The sequence below is a fragment of the Myodes glareolus genome, chromosome 26 (assembly GCF_982192425.1).
Source record: "Myodes glareolus chromosome 26, mMyoGla1.1, whole genome shotgun sequence".
NCBI lineage: Eukaryota > Metazoa > Chordata > Mammalia > Rodentia > Cricetidae > Myodes > Myodes glareolus.
The window spans coordinates 42,840,635-42,860,920 of NC_142051.1; the positions used below are offsets into that span (position 1 = coordinate 42,840,635).

Here is a 20,286-nt window from a genome sequence, read left to right on the forward strand (position 1 = left end):
ACATGACTCACATTTCCTCGCCATCTCTCCAGCACCCTGAACAGACATGGGTAGAAACTAAGAGACAGCAGTTCACCAGCATTCCGGTAAGAATCGGTTGTTACTGGTAACCCATACGACACACACTTAATATGCCTTTATCACATACCAACCCCCCCCCCGGTTCATATTTATTCAGCGCAAACCCACTTCTGAAACTAACTGAAAACCTGCACTGACTCATTGTATAATTCAACTGAGAGGTAAAATAAAAGCTTCCTGAATGGCCTAGAACAGAAAAGATATCAACAAGTCAGAGTACAGAATGGGAGAGAGAGTGGGGCGGGGAGGGAGAGAGGGAGAGGGAGGGAGAGAGGTGGGGCGGGGGAGGGAGACAGGGAGAGGGAGGGAGAGAGGGAGGGAGGGAGGGAGGAAGAGGGAGGGAGGGAGGGAGGGAGGGAGGGGGAGGACAAAGCCAACATAACGAAGTTTAAACAAGAAACAAAGCTGTCTCTTTATGAAAAAATTACTTGCTCCATGTAAAGTTTTATCCTCTACTTTAAGACCTAAAATGTCCCACAGAGAATTACATAGACCTGTCTGAAAGTGTCTAGGTGAATTCCAGTGTTCTCTAGGCTAGCTGAAAAAATGAACACAGTCATGCCTGCCACTTTCATAGTCCAAACACCTATTCGGCACTTCTAGTCCACCGAGAGCCCCTTCTCATTTTCCGTCCTGAGCAAGCAGGACTCCCTCCCACGGGATGAAACCCCTGCACGGAAGTGCCTCACCTCCTTAGACAGTGGAATGAGGGACTTGGGACGGCTCCTATGCGGAGGCAGGTCTAACTCAGACAAGCAGCATCACCTTCCCAAGCGGGGACACTTTCACAGCGGCACCCTGGGAGGGGGGAGACCAGACCTCACACCACCCCAGCAGCTATGCATTCCCTCTGCCATCAGCTCTAGTGCTCAAACTCACTAGAAACGTCTACATGCTGATTAGGCCAATTATAGGGAGCCGGTGTGGTGTCTGGTTACTCAATTATCTTGGCATCAAATTGAAATAATGACCCAGCGTTTCTTATCTTTCCTCTGGCAATCAAATCTCTTCTCTACCTTTGGTCAAGGCTGAGTATTTCTTAGTTACCTATCAGTTGAAATCAGATAAAAACCAAACAAGCCAAGGAAAACAAAAATGTGACACCCTTGGTCGAAGGGTTCCCAGCACAACTCAAGATGGAAAGTAAGACCATTTCCCTTACAGGGGGCCTGCACAGGACAGGTTCAACAGTCAGTCGAGGATCGGGGAGGGGCTCATGGATCCTGCCCCTTATTGGTGAACTATTACTGACGGACAGGCTCTGGGAGGAGGAGCCATGGTCTTAGGTTGTGTACCCATTCACTGTCAAAACTCCCCCACCTCAGCTCCAATGGATATTTCCAGTCCCATGGCCACACAGACGCACTGAACAAACCCTGAGAGACGCAGATGAAACAAAAAGACATGAATGCAGAAAAGGGATTAGTAAGGAAGAGGCCGGGGGGTGACAGGGAAAGGAGGGGGCCGAGAGTGACAGCAACTGTGAAGTAGTACATACATGTATGAAACTGCCAAAGAACATATTAAAAACATCCACTCCCTATGTCTACAGCCTAGCATTCTTTATTGTCTTTCTGTTTTGACACACAGGTTATCTGCAATGCAAATAAAGAGTTACAGAGAAAGAAAACCGTTTCCCTGTGAGTGAGCTCTCAGGAGACAACCACCCTTGGCACCCTGCTCTCAGGTCCAGAGATTGCAAAAACGAGAGCAGATCCGGGGAATGCAGACCAGCCTTTACCAGAATATGTTTGTAAGCGAGACGGGAGGTTCAGTTCTGACTGGGATTGAGTCCCAAGCCTGGGAACCACCCAGCACCCAGAAGTTCAAGTCAGGAGGGTCACGAATTTGTGGGTAGCCCAGGCTGGGTACGAGGTCCGGTCACCTTGTGATACATGATCAGATGTGTCTAAAAACACAATGGGGATGTAGTACTTGCCTAGCATGTCCTGGGTTCAAACCCTGCCTGAAAAAACAAACAAAAAAACCTGGGGTGGGGGCTGTCGTACATACATCTACCGAACAGTGTTAGCCATTGAGGAACCATAGCGGTCTTTTAGACTGTTTGACTGTTTGGGGAATGTGTACATAGGAACACGCAAAGAACACGCTCTCCCACTCAGTTACACTGGGTGGAAGCCTGGGGCTCTAGAAAGAAATATTGCTAATGTAGGAAAGCTACAAAATAGAGATCTCTAACTTAGTTTTTGAAATAATTTTTAAAATTACTATAAAAATGCTTTTAAGACAGGGTCCTGCTGTGTAGCTCAAGCAATCTTGGAAATTTCCCAAGCAGGCCTCAAAATGCTCTTGCTATATATTCATAATTTACACTTGAGAAATTGAGTCACAAGGGGTCTAAGTAATATTGCCATAGTTAGCAGGTTAGTAAGGTAAGGACGGTGGACTATTCAGGGCTTTCTGACCAGTCAGCTGGTGACATGGAAGCCGGGGCAGGTGTTCCGGATAATCCTGAAGCCAGCAGATAGATAGGCCAAGGGTATGGAGTGTCCTGGTTCCCAGGTGAACTCCCTTGGTATTATCGCCTACTAAGCAATAAATGCAGAAATGTTTCCTGACAACCCAGATATGCATGCCATAGCAGGAAGACTATAGTACCTGTTCCCCACACCCGTTTGCTCAGCTCTTTCCCAGTCTATGAGCTTTTCATACAGTTCCATGTATTCCCCAGGACTTGACCACATGTGCCCGCCAAGCAGACTAAAAACTTCAAAGAACAGGTAAGACTCAAAGAAACGGGGGGTGGGAGGAGAGGAGGACGAGGAGAGGGGGGATACAGTGGCAGACAGACAGAAAGCCACTCACAGAGAGTGGAGCGGTCTAAGTCACAGGTTCCCAGGACCAAACATCAAGTGGTCATCACCATCAAGAGAAGACCTGGAACTCCCAGCCAGAAGAGACATCTAAGTGCTCAAAACATCTACCCACGTGGGAGAGGGAAGCAGACCAAATCCCTTCAAAGGCCTGCCCGTTGGAATGAATCATTTCCCTAGAGCCGACTCTCCTGACTAAATTACACTGCAAAGAAAATGAGCAAGTTTGTGCACAGTACTTTCCAACGTCTGAAATTACTTTAGGATAATTACACGGGGCCAGTGTGACGGCCCGGTGGATAAGGGCGTTTGCCACCGTGCCTGAAGAACTGAGTCTGGTTGTCAAGGCCCACAAGGTGTAAAGCGAAGACCAACACCTGCAAGTTGTCCTCAGTTCCTCCACTTGTGCCCAGGGGACACCACACACACACACACGCACACACGCACGCACACATGCACGCACGCACGCACGCACATACACACACACACACACACACACGCACACACGCACGTAGATAAGCACAATTAAAAAATCTATACATGTGCCAGGCGGTGGTGGCGTACACCTTTGCTCCCAGCACTCGGGAGGCAGAGGCAGGCGGATCTCTGTGAGTTTGAGGCCAGCCTGGTCTACAAGCGCTAGTTCCAGGACAGGCTCCAAAACTACAGAGAAACCCTGTCTCGGAAAACAAAAACAAAATCCATACATGTTCACCATTTCAATTTAGTTCAATGAATATTGTAAAGCCATTTGCATATTATGAAAGTTTGATTCTAACTGTACAGCCTGAAATATTTCTCCGTCAAAGTTACTTACAAAACTGGCCAAGTTTCAACACCTCAAAAATCTACCGATACCGAGTGTGAACTGAAATCTCTCTACTTCTCATGGAACCTTCAGAACTTCTTCCCAGTTCCCAGACCAGACAGCAAAGGAATCTTTCCTTCCAGCACGGTTTCTTGCTCCAGTTCTGTGATGTCACAGTCCTGTGACCGCAGAAACGTTCTCTGGGAACAAAGCAACATCATCCGATTCTTCCCCACACGTTCTGCGGGGCATATGAATGCCCTCATTTCACTACCTGTAAGAGGGAAACCCCTTCGGTTGACTCTGGTGATTGATACACTTTAACCCACCTCACTCCCTTTGTACCCAGCGTCTGTACAAAGCTGCCTTTGTTAGTACTCAGAATGCCTGCTCCTGCCGGCAACCTGTTCCAGTCTTCTCACTTCTAAGCAAAAATCCAGACTTACTGCTTGTATTGTTGTCTGCTGTTGCTGCTGGTGTGTTGAGACAGGCTTTGGGGGTGTACCAGGCTGGCCTGAACTCCTGCTCTGCCTGCTTCCAAAGGCTGGGCCTGCCCGAGAGCTCGCCATACCCAGCACCTTCCCCCATTCTCTCTCTACTTGTGTTTTACTGTAAGAGAAAACTTTGGCCGATTATCTTTTAAAGAAGTGAATTTAGTTCTAACCCTAGTATTTCATCTGAGAAAAAAAATCTAATAAAACCGTTTTTTTCCAAGACAGTATAACCAGAAACAGCAAAGCCGTTCCTGCTACTGGGAAATGGTCCCCTCTTTTGTCTTTTGTTGTTGTTGCTTTACATTTGTTTGTTTGAGACAGCATCTTAGCATGTAGCCCAGGCTAGCCTGGAACTTCCTGAAAACACAAGGCCAACCTGGAGTCTGGAGCCATTCTACCTCCTCTGCCTTCTGTGCCGGAATTCTAGGTCTGTGACGCTTTTGGTTCCATTGTGTTTTTTTTGTTGTTGTTGTTTTTTTTTGGTTTGATATTTATTTGTGTGTGTGTATATATATGTGTGTGTGTATGTCTCTGAATGCGTGTGTATCCCATCACGAGTGTGGAGGTCAGGGAACTACTTACAAGGGGTCAGTTCTCTCTAGCCACTGTTAGGTTCTGGGGATCTAACTCAGGTTGTCAGGCTTGGTGGCAGAGACTTTACCTGTGGAGATATTCCCTGGCCCCCTTTATTTTGTTTCTGTTTTTGAGAAAAGGTCTCACTCTGTAGCCCAGGCTGCCCTCAAACTCATGACAAGCCTCCTGCCTCAGTCTCTCCAAGTTCTGGACTTACAGAAACGAGCCAGCGTAGTAGGCTCACTGTGTATATTTCAAATAACAGGGTAATAAACGTCTAACACGAAACTCGATGAACATGTGTTCATTCCTACTGTGCACCAGGCACTGACTGCTTACAAACGTGTGTTCAGTCCCTACTGTGCACCAGGTACTGAATGGTTACAAACATGTGTTCAGTCCCTACTGTGCACCAGGCATTATACTGGTTACCAGATGCCATCTGAGAAGGCAGAAGCGAGTCTGTGCTCAGACCTTCCCCATCTTGGATCAGAGAGGGGAAGGCAAACAAGGAACTTTATGAAACGGGCTCTAGTGGCAAAAACAATGGGAACCGGATGCTGGAAGACCTGGATCACCAGCCAGAAATTGGAGGTGGACGAGTGAGTTGAGAAGGACAAAGGACGACAGGACCTGATTAGATTCAGTGCCATCCTATTTCCTCGAAGATAAACCCGAATTCCTTCAGAAGGCTGACTAAATCCCCATAACCCCTGAACCCTTAGGGTCTGGCAGTGTCTGTGTACAACACAGTCTTGTCTTCTGCTTTTCTATACGGAAACATAATGTCAGTGTAGCCCTGACTGGCCTGGAGCCTGCTGCTGGCTGGCCTCAAACTCAGAGAGGGATGTCTGCCTGCCTCTCCCTCCTTTCCACCCGACTCCCATCAGTTAAGCTCAGGAGAGCCCAGGGCTTTTCTTCCTCAAGTTTTTCAGACACTACAATTTCATCCGAGTAAGTAGACGTGACCCGGGACTGGAGAAACAGTTCCCTGAGCAAAAGGACACATTTCTTACGCAAGCGTGAGGCCCTGAGTTTGAATCCCAGGTACCCATGTCAAAAAGTCAGATGTGGCCACATCTGTCCCTGTAACCCCAGTCCTGTGGAGGGCAGGAGAGGATGATGGCCAGGGCTTGCTACCTGCCGGCTGGTGTGTGATATTTTATTTATGTTCTGACAAATAAAGCTTGCCTGGAGATCAGAGGGCAGAGCTAGCCACTAGTTAACCACAGAAGCCAGGAGGTGGTGGCGCACACCTTAAACCCAGCACTCAGGAAGTGGAGACAGGTGATGAGGTGGGGTGGAAACAGGATCTCAGCCGTTTTTTTTTAATTGAGGAACAAGAGAAGAAGGGAGCAACTGGTGGCTGCCCCCTGGTTCTCTGACCTTCCAGGTTTATCTCCCAATATTTGACTCCTGACTCTTTATTGATTAAGATTATTTAGACTAACACTTCAGTCGGCTGATGCTGGGGTTCAATGAGAGACCCTCTTTCAAGGGATATAAGGTAATGAGCAACAGAGCAAGACACCTGTTGTACAACCGCACCGGCACATGCTCAAACCACATGCACATATACACCAAAAATAAAAAAAAAATTAAAAAAGGAAGAAGAAACCAAGTGTGGATTTAAGCTTAGTTCTCTAGTCTGGCTTTACCAGAAATGAATCTTAGATTATTTTTATCAGATTTTAAGTCTCATCTGACTCCTTGAGCCCAATCACAATTGTTCTCCCTGGATGGGATGGTGAACTCAGGAACCGTAAGCCTCAGCCTCCAGAGCAGCTGCGACTGTAGGCATCTCCACCATGCCCTGCTTGACCTCAGCTTCTGCTGCTGCTGCTGCTGAAGATCTGGTGTCAATCCCAGGTGCTGGGACCTGTGCCTTCAAGCTGGCAAACACATTACCACTGCATCATACTCTCGGGCCTGGCCTCCACTTCACTAGGTTCTCGAGAGAGAGTGGTACGTTGCATATTGAAAAACCCCACCATGAAGGAGAGCAACCCTAGACTTACTGTGGGTCTTAGGAGAGCTCACTGTGAAGAAGTGAGGTGAGAGAAAGAAGGCCTGGACCCTGCGTAGCCACACACACCCTTAGTCCTGGCACTAGGAAGACAGAGGCTGTCTCACAAAGAAGTCTCTTTCTCATGGCACTTCCTAGGCAGTCAGCCACGTCTTGACTGAGGTGCCTACCCCCTTCCCAACCACAAAACCGTTAGAAACCCATTGAGTTGGATGAGAAATCACGCACCCACAGAAGTCATGGTTGATGCTGGGTGAAGAGTGTTAGGGGTATATGGTCCGTTATCAGCGGCAGGAATGACAGACGAGGTTTTCCCATTGAGCAAGGTGTCCGCACCCATGGCAAAGGGTGCCTGCTGTTCAGCGGGGGGTGTTCTTGTTACAGACCAAAGAGCACTGGAGAGAAGAAGCACAGTGGATTCAAGGATGCATTGTGGATGGCAAGCTAAGTACTCTCAACTTGGTTGTTGCAAGAAGAGAAGAATACTCCTGGACCTCGCCTCTATGTTGGGGCTCAGAAGAGCCGGCAAGATCTAAAAGCCTTTAGTCTCTCTGAAGATGATGTCTGCCAATATGTTGTCAGGAAGCCCTTAAATGAAGAAGGTAAGAAGCCCAGGTTATGGCACCCAAGACTCAGGGTTCTGTTTCTTCCAGTATCCTGCAACACAAACACTGACATATTGCTCTGGAGAAGCAACACACTAAGAAAAACAAGCGGGAAGCTGAAGAATACACTAAACTTATGGCCAAGAGAATGAAGGAAAGCCAGACAGTGGTGGCGCATGCCTTTAATCCCCAGCACACTTAGGAAGCAGAGGCAGGTGGATCTCTGTGAGTCTGAGGTCAGCCTGGTCTACAGAGTGAGTTCCGGGAGAGCCAGGGCTACATAGAGAAACCCTGTATTGAAGAAAAAAAGAAAAAAAAGACAAGAGAGAGAACGAATATGAAGTCAAAGACAAACGCCAGGAACAGATTGCCAGGAGACATAGGCTGCCCTCACTGGGCTCTTCTATGTCTAAGTCTAGTCAAAAGTAAGTCTTTAAGAATATATATTAAAAAGTAGCAACTAATGACTAGACCTTGGGGAAAAGAACGAGAACTGAATTAGGAAAGAAGAGACTCCCATTTCTCTACTTAAACATTTTTTTCAGCGTCAAATCTCTGTACTTACTACAATCTTACGTTCTACTCATTCCTGCTTCTCTCTTCATCTTCCAAACTATGATTCCTGAAATATAGCAGGCTTTACCCAAATCTCTAGAACATTCTTTCTGTAATTTTAATTTTCTTTTCTTTGTTTCTTGTTTGAGACAGGATCTCTCCACATAGCCTGGCTATCCTTGAACTCACTATACAGACCAGGCTGACCTCAAATTCAGAGTGATCCTTCTGCCTCTGCTTCCCAAGCCTGGCTAAGACAGTCTTCAAAACTTACCTGTCCTGTCCCTCCTTAACTCAGAGTTTCTATTTCCTTAGTAACTGGTCATGAAGAAAGGAATGTGACTAAATCCACGCACATTAAAGTTAAAATAGATGGAGCCAGAGAGACGGCTTGGTGGTTAGTAGCTCTTTCTGACCTGTACGGCCGCTCACAACCACTAGGGGGTGTGGTTCCTGCAGGAACCAGGCATGCATGTGATGCATACACACCTGCAGGCAAAACACTCTTAAATATGAACATTTAAAAATCAAAATAGACCGTTCTACCCATTCCTATGTGCATATCTATACACACACCACACATTATACATGTATACAGAGATTATCTATGTTCATTGTTATGTATATTTAAGGTAAATAAGCTTAACTACAGTAATTTCACAGAGATGAGAGGCTCCCTAGAAGTCCACTACATAAAAAGTCAACTCAGACCATCATTTCCCAGGGGCTGAGGTATAAGTGGTGGTGTGTACCTTTAATCCCAGCATTAGGAAGAAGGCAGGTGAATCTTTGGGGGTTCAAGGCCAGCCTGGTCTACAAGATGAGTTCTAGGAGCCCTTGTCTACACACCCAGTTCCAGGACAGCCAGAGTAATATAAGAGAGACCTGTCTCAAAAACAAAACAAAAAACAAAAACAACCAGGGATCGATTCCCCCAAACCTGTCAGTTTTCAATGTCATCTACTTCCAGACAATTTGGTTTGGGGGTTTTCTTTGTAACCAGTTTCACTAGATAACTCTGGCTGACCTTAAACTCACAAGCGATCCAATGCTGAAGTCACAGGCATGTACCACCATGCCCAGCCTACGGAGAACCTTTCTCAGCAAGTGGTACTAGAACTGCAGGGAGCAAAGAGGGGAGCATCTACGGGGCGTGTGGGGAACAATCAATAACAGATCGATGCTTATACGTCCAGTGTTAAAGCTCGTTAGGTCAATCAAGCGAAGACACGGAGGTTACATATTGACATTGTCAGCTGGTTTCTCCCAAAGGCAGTGAAGCATAAAACAGTTCAAGATTATTTGCTCTGTAAGTTATAGGTTGAAAAGTGGGATCTGGCTGTCCTCATGCCCTTTCTGTCCGTGACTCTCCGCTATTCTGCCTCGGAAATCTTAACCTTCTCTAGAAAGCTCCTGAAATGGGGTAGCGTCTGTTTCAGCAGTAACAGATCCCTTGTATGACCAAACTATTCGGTTTCCTGAGTCTCCCAGACAGCTCACAAATTTCATCGTTAGCAAAGAACCTTGCCAAGCCAGTTTGATTAGAATGCCCTCCCAGGTACGAGATGGAGGTGGGTCCATGTCCACAGTGTCCTTCCCCACGGTGTCCCAGAGCCCAGGCTTGTCTTTAAGATGACTTACCCAGCCCCCTCGCTGGACCCTCTTCCTCTTACTACTAATCTATACACTGCCCTGCCCCTGCTCTTTCCCTATAAATTCTTGTTTAGCCACAGCCCATTCAGGATTAATCCCAATCTTTCTCCTCAGTGCCAAACCCATTGTTATGGCTGCAATGGTCTTGAATATAGTTCTTCTTCACCATACAGCAAGTTTCATTAATTTTTTTTTCTTTAGCAGTAATTGGATCAATAGGAAACAAAAGAACTTGAGTTTGGAGAAATGTCATCTCTTTTAGGAACTTTTGAAAGAAAGACCTGAGGCTGGATCTGTACACTCAGCCAGCAATCAACCATGCAGAAAGCACAGCTGCCGTCATTCAGCTCCAGGTGGCTCTTAACCTCCAGGCCAGTGCACGCCTGGAATCCCGGCACTTGGGAAGCAGAGGCAGGAGGATTGCTGTACATTCAAGGCCAGCTTGGTCTACACACTGAGTTCCAGGCCAGCCAGGGCTACAGAATGAGAGAGACTTTACCTCAAAAAGCAAACAAGTTATCTAGCATTCACATGTATTATAACTGCAAAAGAAACTATACAGACTGAACGTGAAAAAAAGACCTTTCACTGTACTGAGACACACATGAAATTCTGTTTGAGTAACTTGATCATTATTCAGCATAAATTACTTGTAGTTAGTGAAACTTTCTCATGTTAACACAGGATATAGGAAAACAGCAGCTAAAATCTCATCAGAACCCAGTACCACACCTCCTATGACTTTTCTCAAGAAAGCCAAAAACTAAAAACAAAAAAAGGACAATAAAATGCCCAAGAATTACCAGGTAATGGGTTTTCTGAAAGATTCACATGCCACTTGATCAATTTTTACACAAGTTTAACCAGTACCAATCTAAAATCTAGAATTTTTCCTATATATGAATAAACATTTAATTGTGGCTGGCTTAGCCACAACCATAGCAACAAAAAGAAAATAACAAAAGCAAAACTAGGGGCAGAGGCACTCATCAAGCATTTCTCTAAAACAGGTACACACTTGGCCAATAAGCATAGCAAAGACTTTTTTTTTTTTTGAGTCAGGGTTTCTCTGTAGCTTTGGTGCCTGTCCTGGAACTAGCTCTTGTAGACCAGGTGGCCTCAGACTCACAGAGATCCACCTGCTTCTGCCTCCCAAGTGCTGGGGTTAAAGGCAGGTGCCACCACCGCCTGGAGGAAAAACAGTTCTTAATTCCTGGTGTGAAAAGCAAATTAAAACCACAATGAGATATAGCTGGGCAGTGGTGGTGTGTCTTTAAAAGCAGAGTTCAAGGCCAGCCTGGTCTATAAGTGGCAGTTTCAGGACAGGCTCCAAAGCTAGGAAAAAGCCTATCTCGAAGACAAAAACAACAACAACAACAACAAAAAAAAAACAAACAAAAAAACCCACAATGAGATATCACATCCACTATGGTGGCTAAAAAAAAAAATAAAAAAATAAAAATAAACAAAAATGACAAGTGTTGTTATTTAAGGCAATTGCAACTTTCACACAGTGTTTGGTGGGAGTATAAAACGCGGCAACAGCTTTGATTAAAGCTTAAAAGTTTCTTTAAAAAGTTAAGCGCTGAGCAATTCCACACCTAGGTATTGAAAACACACATCCACAAATGTTCTAGCAGCATTATATCTAATGGCTAAAAAGTTGAAAACATGCAATTTCATTAACTAGTGAATGAATTGGTAGTGACCATATCCAAATATTCATTCAACTAAAAGAAAGTACAGAACACACACACACACTAGCTACAACATGAATGAGCTTTGAAAACATGAGGCTAAGTGAGGAAGTCAGACAAAACATACACACACACACACACACACACTAGCTGGGTGTGGCAAAAGCCTGTGATCTCACCACTTGGGAAGTTGAGGCAAGACGAGCGCAAATTCAGATTAGCCTGAACTATACAGCAAGACTGCTCCCCTAAGGGAAGAGCCAAAATCTTGTCTTTAAACGGAGGAGGTGGGGAACCACAAATACCGTATGATTTCATTAGCGTCCCCAAAGGGGAATGCATAGGAACAGAAAGGCTAGTGGTTGCCAATGGGCTGATATAGCGAGGGTATGGATTGCAACTAACAGGTACAGGTAAGGGGTTTCTTTTGGAGATTACAGGGGAAAAAAATCTAGATAGTGGTGGCACTTGCAAATCTAGAAAAAGCCACTTGATGTATAGGTCAACCTAAATGCCCATTTACAAAAAAGAGGACATAGGTGTATTATACCTAATGTAAGTAACACATACAAACATGCAGGCTCTCGCCATAAATGGACCCCGAGGCTTCTCAAATTGAGACATATTGTACTCTCGTATAGCCAAGAACGGGGTGGGACGCTGCGGAGCCCAGCAGCAGGCTCCAGGGGTGAGCATAGCCGCCTCCCAGCATCTGCATCCGAGCTCACCTTCCTCCATCCCCGGGCGCGCGCCGCCGGTCACCGTGGCCTGCGGAGCCGGGCGCAGAGCCCGAGGGCAGCGGCGAGCAGGGCTGGGCAGAGTCGGGGCGGCCTCGGGTCCCACCGGCCTGGGTTCCAACGCCCGGCAGGCAGCTCGGCCGCCCTTCCGACACCTAGCCACGGCTCCCTCCTTGGCCGCCCGCACCGAGCCCCAGAGCGGCGACGCCCCCGGAGTCAGTCCTCCCGGCCCAGCCCCGCGGACCCGCCGCGCCTCCTCGCCGCCGCTGACAGCCGCCCGACGCCCGCGGCCACTCGCGCGCCGCGCCCCGCCCCACCCCGCGCACGCGCGCAGCCGGCCGAGCCCGCCGAACGCCGCTGATGTGGCCGCCCGGCCGCTACCCGGATCCGCGGCCGCGCCCCGGCGGCCACTGTCCCGCTACCGGCTCGCCCGCCCACCCACTCCGGATCCCGCTGACAGCGTAGGCTCAGGCTGCCCCGCGCATCCTCCGGGCCGCATCCCAACCCGCACATCCTTGGCTCACCGCTCCGTCCGCCCCGGGGCCTCTGCGGGGTCCGGTTCGCGTTCCTTGCCGATCAGGATTCGACCGAAATCCAACCGAATACGAGGGAGTCGTTGCGCGATTCTCGGAGGCCAAAGGACGGGGAGGAGACGTGCGGGCAGCGTCACGCCCTCCTAGCGCCTGGCGGGGTCAGAGCCAAGTGCACGGGCGCTGCCCAGCCGAGCCTTTCGGTTTGCCCACGCTCGTGTCTGGTAGTCGAGGTAGACTTGAGCCAGGATCTGCCAAGGGAAACCGGGAGCTGCTTCAATGACTGCTTGTTAGATACCTATTATATGCGATTCAGCTGGTGGGACTCCACCACCCCACCCCACAAAGGTGTGTGAGCCCAGGACACTACAGGGGAAAGCTGCTCAGTTTGATCCTGGGACAGCGGTGCTTTAGCGGCTTTTTAGGTGAACACTGGCCGATTTATCCTTGTTTTTCTTCTGAGTTAACTCAGACCTTGAACTTAACTTTGACCCCTAAGGGAGCTTCTGAATGATTCTTGGCCATCTGCAGAGTCGCAGTCTCTCTCTCTCTCTCTCTCTCTCTCTCTCTCTCTCTCTCTCTCTCTCCCTCTCTCCCTCCCTCCCTCCCTCTCCCTCCCTCCCTCTCTCCCTCCTTTCCTCCCTCTCCTACTCCCCCCCACCTCAGGCTTGGGTATGGTGGCACCTGCCTTTATCCCAGAAGCAGGTGGTTTTCAGTGAGTTCAAGTCCAGTCTTCTCTATTTAGCAGGTTCCAGTAAAGCCAGGGAGCCAGGGTTACTTAGTGAGACCTTGTCTTAAATGGTTGCACTCGGGAGGCAGAGGCAGCCGGATCTCAGTCAAGCTCACATTCGAGGCCAGCCTGGTCTACAGAGTTCCAGGACAGGCTCCGAAGCTACACAGGGAAACCCTGTCTCAACGAACAAAAAAAAAAAAAAAAAAGGGAAACAAAACCAAAGTCGACAAAGTCTCCGTGCAGCCCAGACTGTCCTTAAACTTATTTTTGTCTTTTGAGACAGTCTCATTGTGTAGCTCTGACTGGCCTGGAACTCAGCGTGATCCGCCTCCCTCTGCCTCTCAATGCTGGGATTAAAAGCGGAGACCACCATTCTCCAACCTGGCCTCAAACCCTTCCTGTTCCAGAATGACAAGTATGTGCCACTGTGCCTGCTCTAGAATGCCTTCTGAGGATTTTAGAGTACTGGTGGTGGGATTTAAGGCTAGAAAATGGATTCCCCGTTAAGAGTGGGCACTGCTCCTGTAGAGCACTCAAGATCAATTCCCGGCATCCACCTCCACAGCCCCTCCCACAACACACCTACAACTCCAGTTCCTCTGGACCCAAAGCCCTCTTCTGGCTTCCATAGGCATCTGCACCCACAAGCGCATACCCAACTCCTACACACATATACGATAATTTAAAATAAAATTTTAAATCTTCAGAAAATGTTAAAATACCGTCAGGAGTGGAAGCATCACTGCGAAGAATATGGGCGCTGAGGAGACGTCAACAGGAAGTCATTATTTTGGTTTACGGTTCTGTGCTAAACCCCAAAATGGAGTCGCTTACCACAAACTGAAGCTGTTGGTGGCGCTTTCCCAGAAACAGCTGTTTGAACTGCTTATGAAGCCGCCTCGGCCTCACCCCTTAGGCGCGCGCACCCACAGGCGACCTGATGTCGATTCTTCTGTTGTTTCCCCATCTGCCTTACCGGGGAAAGGCTTCTTGCTTCCCCTTTCTTCAGCCCCTTGTGTCTGAGAGAGACACGTCCACCTACCCCGCTGGAGTGCTCACTCTGTTCTGTGGCATAACACACGGCCCCGTTTTACACTCAGAAGCCAATTAAAACCCTTAAATGGTTGTAGTTCTGCCCTTGGACATGGTAAAGTCAGCGATTCTCCGGCGTTTCCAGATGTCTTTGTTTTAACTACAGTCTTAAGTCAGGGTTTTATTGCTGTGAAGAGACACCATGACCACCGCAACTCTAATAAAGGAAAACATTTAAGTGAGGCTGCTTACAGTTCAGAGGTTTAGTCCATTATCACCACGTCAGGAAGCAGGTGTGCAGGCAGAAATGGTGTTAATAAAAGAGCTGAGATTTCTACATCCAGATCACGTTGGGCGTGGTTTGAGCTTCTGAGACCCCAAAGCCGGCCCCCACTGACACTTGCTCCAAGAGGGCCACACCCCCAATAGTGCCACTCCCTGTGGGCCTATGGGGGCCATTTTTATTCAGACCACCACAACTATGTCTTACCAGAAGGTAATTAGCTCCTCCAAAAACTGTCAGAAAGTCTAAGAGCTAAGTGTGTCTCCCTGGCTCACAAAATCTCTTAAAAAAGTTTCCACTCAAAAAACACCTCTAGGGAGCAGGACCGTGGTGGCACGCTCCATTAATCCCAGGACAGAGGAGGAGGAGGCAGAAGAACAGAAGAAACGCTGTGAGTTCAAGGACAGCCTGGTCTATACACAGTGAGTTCCACGATAGCCAGGGCTGTTACAGAGAAACCCTGTCTCAAAAAAATAAAAAAAACCAACCAAACAGAAACACTGCCTTTTTTTCCCCCGAGAAAGCTGGAGGTTTCAAGGGTGCCCACAGCTGACTGTGGACGGCAGCTTCTGCTTGTACTCTCGGTTCTGTATGCCGTGTCTGGTGGGGATGTTTTAAGTTAAGTGTGTGAGCTTCAACTTGGAACTTCCAGCTCAAGTGGAAATCAAGTTCTCATCCTGAAAATAACTCACTGAACTCTGGGGTCATCTGTCAGACAGTCTGTGTCTGTCCGTCCATCCCGTGTCCCCTACTCCCCATAGCTCCCAGCGCACAAAGGCAGGGACATTCCCATCTCATCCTTTGCCTAACTCCTGGTAACTCTGGATGCAAAGCAGAAGCAAGTAGCATGGAGCTGCAGGTCAGCAGTGATGATGATGGCAGAGCGTGGTGGACACCGGACACGGGCCATCTCCTGTGGGGTAAGGGAGCGCTCCTTGAAGAAATGGCATTTAATCTGAGCCCAGGGAATGAAAAGTTCGGACAGACAATGACTGTGGGATGAGGCTCTTGTACGCTGTAAAGACCTGTCACTCGTATTAGTTTAATAAATGCTGATTGGCCAGCAGCCAGGCAGGAAGTCTAGGCAGGACAATCAGAATTCTGGGGAGAGGAAAGGCAGAGAATCAGTCACCAATCAGATGCAGAGGAAGCAAGATGAGAATGCCTTACTGAGAAAAGGTACCAAGAAACGTGGCTAAACACATAAGAATTATGGGTTAATTTAAGTTAAAAGAGTTAATAATCTCGAAATAATAGGCCAAACAATTTATAATTAACATAAGCCTCTGTGTGTTTATTTGGAACTGAATGACTGTGGGACCGGGCAGGACAGAAACTTCCATCCACAGACAACAAAGAGTCAAATATGAGTTACCATGACCTAGTGAGCACCCATCTATTTCCTTAAACAGCATGTTCAACCCTAGAAGGGGTTCCATAAATTTCTGTAGTCAATAAGGAACAGAAACTCACAAAGCAATGTGTTTACCAATAAATGTGGACCATCAGAGCACTGGGCTCCAGCACAGCAGGTAAATCCCTCTCAGATATAATCTCAGAGCATTCCCAGCTGTATAGTTAGCTGTCCAGGGGGCTAGAGGTCGGCTAAGCCTTGTGGTAGATTCTGAGAAGTTTGTGTACACACACGAGCACATCTTTGTACACACACATCTGTGACATACAGATCTCATTTGAGCTAAAGCATGCAGGATTTGGTCTATTTTATTTGGTGTTAACGCGTGATTTAAAGTAGCATTCACCTTCTACAAATGTCACGACTTATTTTTTCTTTATGTATTGCATGTGTGTGCACGGGCACATGGGCATAAGTGGCCCTTTACAGCCTATTTTCTGAGACAGGGCCTCTGAACAAACCTGAAGCCTGCTGTTCTAGCTAGTCTGGTATGCTTGTTAGTTGTTGGGTGTTAGGTCAGCTTGACACAAACTAGGGTCATCCGAGGAGAGGGAACCACAAGATGTCTCCATCAGGTTTACCTCTTGACAAAACTGTGAGGGATTTTCCGGATTAAGGATCGATGGGGGTAGGCCCTGCCCACTGGGTGAGCTGCCACCCCGAAGCAGGTGGTCCTGGACTGATAAAGAAAGCAAGCTGAGTCACAGGGAGCAAATGATTAAGCAGGGTTCTTCCATGGCCTCTACTTCAGGCCCAGTCCCCCAGGTCCCAACCATGGTTGAGTTCCTTCCTCAATGGCGGACTGTGATTAAGATCTGTCAGCCTAATAAAGCCCATTCCTCCCAAGCTGCTTTTGTCCACACCCCCCCCCATAGCTACAGAAAGTGAACTAGAACACCTAGCTAATCATGGGGTGCTGAGATCCGGTCGAGATCTGTCTGCTGCCCGAGTGTTGGGATGTTGGGAAGTCTGGAACAGACCCAAAGCACCTTGTCCAAAATGCTGTCATTTTGACTTCAGACTCCATTTTACCTGTAGGGTGAAAGTTCAGGTTCCCAAGCCCCAGGGGAGTCAGGATCTTTCCAGTAGCTGACCCACCTTCTCCTTAGACCACAGAAATAACCATTGTGCACCTTTGGTTCTCTGGAAACATTATGGCTGTTCCTAACAGAACAAATGAATCTGATTGGTTGGACTGAAAAGCTTGCATTGTATGTCTATTGACAGCGAGGAAACACTTTAGGAAAGCCCCCAATCTTTGAATTCTGACGGGTGAAAAATTGTAACTGAAACTTGGCAACACACGTTTACGATTCTTTTAAATTTATTTATTATGTCTATAGTGTTCTGGGCACCAGATCTCATTATAGATGGGTGTGAGCCATCATGTGGTTGCTGGGAATTGAACTCAGGACCTCCGGGACAGCAGTCAGTTCTCCTAACCTCTGAGCCATCTCTCCAGCCCCATTTATGATTTTTTTCTTTAAGCTCAAATACTTGCTTCAACGGGCATTCGGGGTCACAGTTCAACTTCCAAATCTGTTCTGTGACCCTGATTGATCGATCAATCCCTTCTCCCCAGTCCCTCTTCTGTGCTTCCCTGTATTAAATCTTGCTTTTCGGTAACCTTGTGTGTCTGCTTGGGTTGATTCAGAGCCTGGGACCCCAACAGGGACATACTGCAATGGCTGGCTGGCTTTTATGTGGGTGCTGAGGATTTGAACATGGGTCCTTTTGCTTTCACAGGAAGCACGCTTAACCTAGTGAGCCATCTCCTTAGCCCCTTGTTTTGTCATTTTGGGGTAGGGTTTCTATATGTATCGATATACTACACTGGCCTTAAACTTGTGGCAATCCTCCTGCTTCAACCTCCCAGATCCTGGGATCACAGATGAGAACTACCATGGCTGGCCCCTGAAAAGTTTGGTAATCAGAATGTTAGATGAGATACAGAGTTAAGATCAGTGGCTACTGGGGCTGGAGAGATGGCTCAGCAGTTAAGAGCATTGTCTAAACCTGGGCTCCGCTCTCAGCAACCACATGGGAGCTTACAGCTGTCTGTAACTCCAGTTCTAGGGCATCTGATACCTTCGCACCAATTCATATAAAATAAAGTGGCATAAATAAAAAGAGATAATTGCCTATTAAAAGGCTGAGACATCTCAAGATAAGTTTGACTTTTGACTAACAATGTTGCTTCTCTTTGGAATCACAGGACTCGTTCCCTGCTAGTAACCAAGGCCAAGCCCTCTGCAGGAATGTTACTTTGGAGATAGCCTCTTCAGAGAACTTTTGTTCCCTAGGAAGTCAGAAGGACAATTTGAGTGGCTTTGGGTGTGCTGAGTTTAATGTCACTAAAGTCCAGATGTTGAATATGTGTTTGCATGGTGAGCGTGGGACTCAAAGGCTTCATGACACTAGCTAGTGATCTGCTGAGTTCAACTCCCAGAACAGAGATTCAGCCTGAGATGGGCAGGTACGGGGACTTGCTTGTGAAGATATGACTTCTAAACTTTAGCGAAGGTCTGAGCAAGGGAGCACCGAGACTCACAGAATTAGATACTTGGAAGAAATTGTTTTACCTACCCTGTGAAGATGACGTTATAATTAAGGAAAGAGAAGAGCTAGGAGTAAATGCTTGCACAAAGACAAAATCTTTTTTTCTTTTTTCTTTTTTTTTTTGGTTTTTCGACACAAGGCTTTTCTGTAGCTTTGGAGCCTGTCCTGGAACCAGCTCTTGTAGACCAGATTGACCTTGAACTCACAGAGACCTGCCTGCCTCTGCTCCTGAGTGCTGAGATTAAAGGCGCTCGCCACCACTGCCCAGCATTCAAAGATTAAGATTATTCTTAATCTTCCCCCTGAGATGTCTGTGAATAGCTCCGACGCTCACTGAGTCTAGAACTATAACGTGCAGCAGGGGAAACGGACGGCTCAGCTGGCCCCATGATTCCCACTCAAGTGTCAGGACCTGAGCCAGAATACCCAAAACCCAAGTGAAAAGCTGGGCATAGAGCTGGAGAGGTGGGTCAGTGACTCAGATTGCTTGGTCCTCTCGGAGAGGCCCTGGCTTGATTCCCAACATTCACATGGCAGCTCACACTGTATGTAACTTCAGTTCCAAAGGATCGAATACCCTGTTCCAGTCTACTTGAGCACTGTACACAGTGGTACATATACATACATGTTGGCCAAACATTCAGACACATATATTAAGTAAATCTTTTTTTTCCTTTTTTAAAAGAAAGCTGGACACCTGTAGCATGCACTTCTGCTTCCAGTGTCCGTGAGCTGGGAGGTAGAGAGAGGTAGAGCGCCAAAAACACACCTGGCAGGCAGTTTAGCCTACTTGGCAAAGCGCCAAGCCCATGTGAGACTCTGACTCATACAAAAAGTGGAAGGTGCCCAAGACATGTCACCTGAGGCTGGACTCTGCCCTCCGCGTGCACACATGTGCCATGTGCTTGTACACAAAGAACCGGGGTGAACTGCTTGAGAGTGATCCCCAAACCATGCAAAAATACCCCCAAAGCAGAAACGTTAGGGAGCAGTATCATTCGAATGTCACACAGCCCGTGCAGCAAAGGACCCAAACTTTCTGACCCCATTATCACTACTGTTCCTGGAGCTTTCGAGCATTTACGTGGGTGTTTGAATGAAAAAGTGATAAGAAAAGGGCAGCTCCGCCAGCACTAGGAATCCAAATAGGTCGAATCAAACCAAATCAAAATGACCATCGTTTTATTAAGACGCTCTCGGGTGGCTGAGCACATGGCGGGGAGACAAGGCAGCAGGTAGCCAAGCAGCCCCGAAAACCATGTGTTTCTTCTCTGGGAGCCCACTTAAATACCCTGTGGGAGTGGTCCTGACCCACCCCCAGGAAAGGGTCAGGACCTGGCATGCTGGGATTTGGAGTCCAGAGCAAAGCAACTCCCAGGCCAGGGGCTGGGGTTTTACGCTCCCAACTTAACAAAAAGAAATCCGAAAAGGAAGGACATGATTGCTCCTCGATGAGGTGGAGAAGGTTTATTGTGGATGAAAAAGAGAGCCTGATCAGAGGCAGGGACATCTGGGAGAGTCCGGAGTGGACGTGGCCAGACTGAGCTGGGCCATGGCTAGAAAAGGGGGAGGAGAGAGGAACCCCTGACCAAGAGGGGTGTATACCAAAAGGGTCAGGTAACCAAAATGGCTGGGTATATAAGTAAGGGCGGCTGGGGTAAGGGCAGCCCAG

General features: G+C 47.7%; 1 protein-coding gene and 1 long non-coding RNA gene across 6 annotated transcripts in view; one reads left to right on the top strand and one right to left on the bottom strand.

Moving 5' to 3' along the window:
• Positions 1–12,722, bottom strand: part of Slc41a2 (solute carrier family 41 member 2) — a 74,618-nt gene extending 61,896 nt beyond the window's left edge. For 2 of the 5 annotated variants that reach the window (XM_048418886.3, XM_087902103.1), the window contains exon 1: positions 771–958. The gene's annotated coding sequence lies outside the window, so the exon portion shown is untranslated. Of the gene's footprint in view, positions 1–770; positions 959–3,732; positions 3,863–12,054; positions 12,201–12,587 lie in introns of those variants that run through there. The other 3 variants (XM_085683329.2, XM_048418887.3, XM_048418889.3) reach the window with 3 other exon arrangements.
• A 106-nt stretch (positions 12,723–12,828) lies between these two features.
• LOC148117792 (uncharacterized) lies at positions 12,829–14,858 on the top strand. The gene is made up of 2 exons (XR_015736775.1): positions 12,829–12,941; positions 14,034–14,858. It is a non-coding gene; the product is annotated as an uncharacterized LOC148117792 (long non-coding RNA).
• The last annotated feature ends 5,428 nt before the right edge of the window (positions 14,859–20,286 follow it).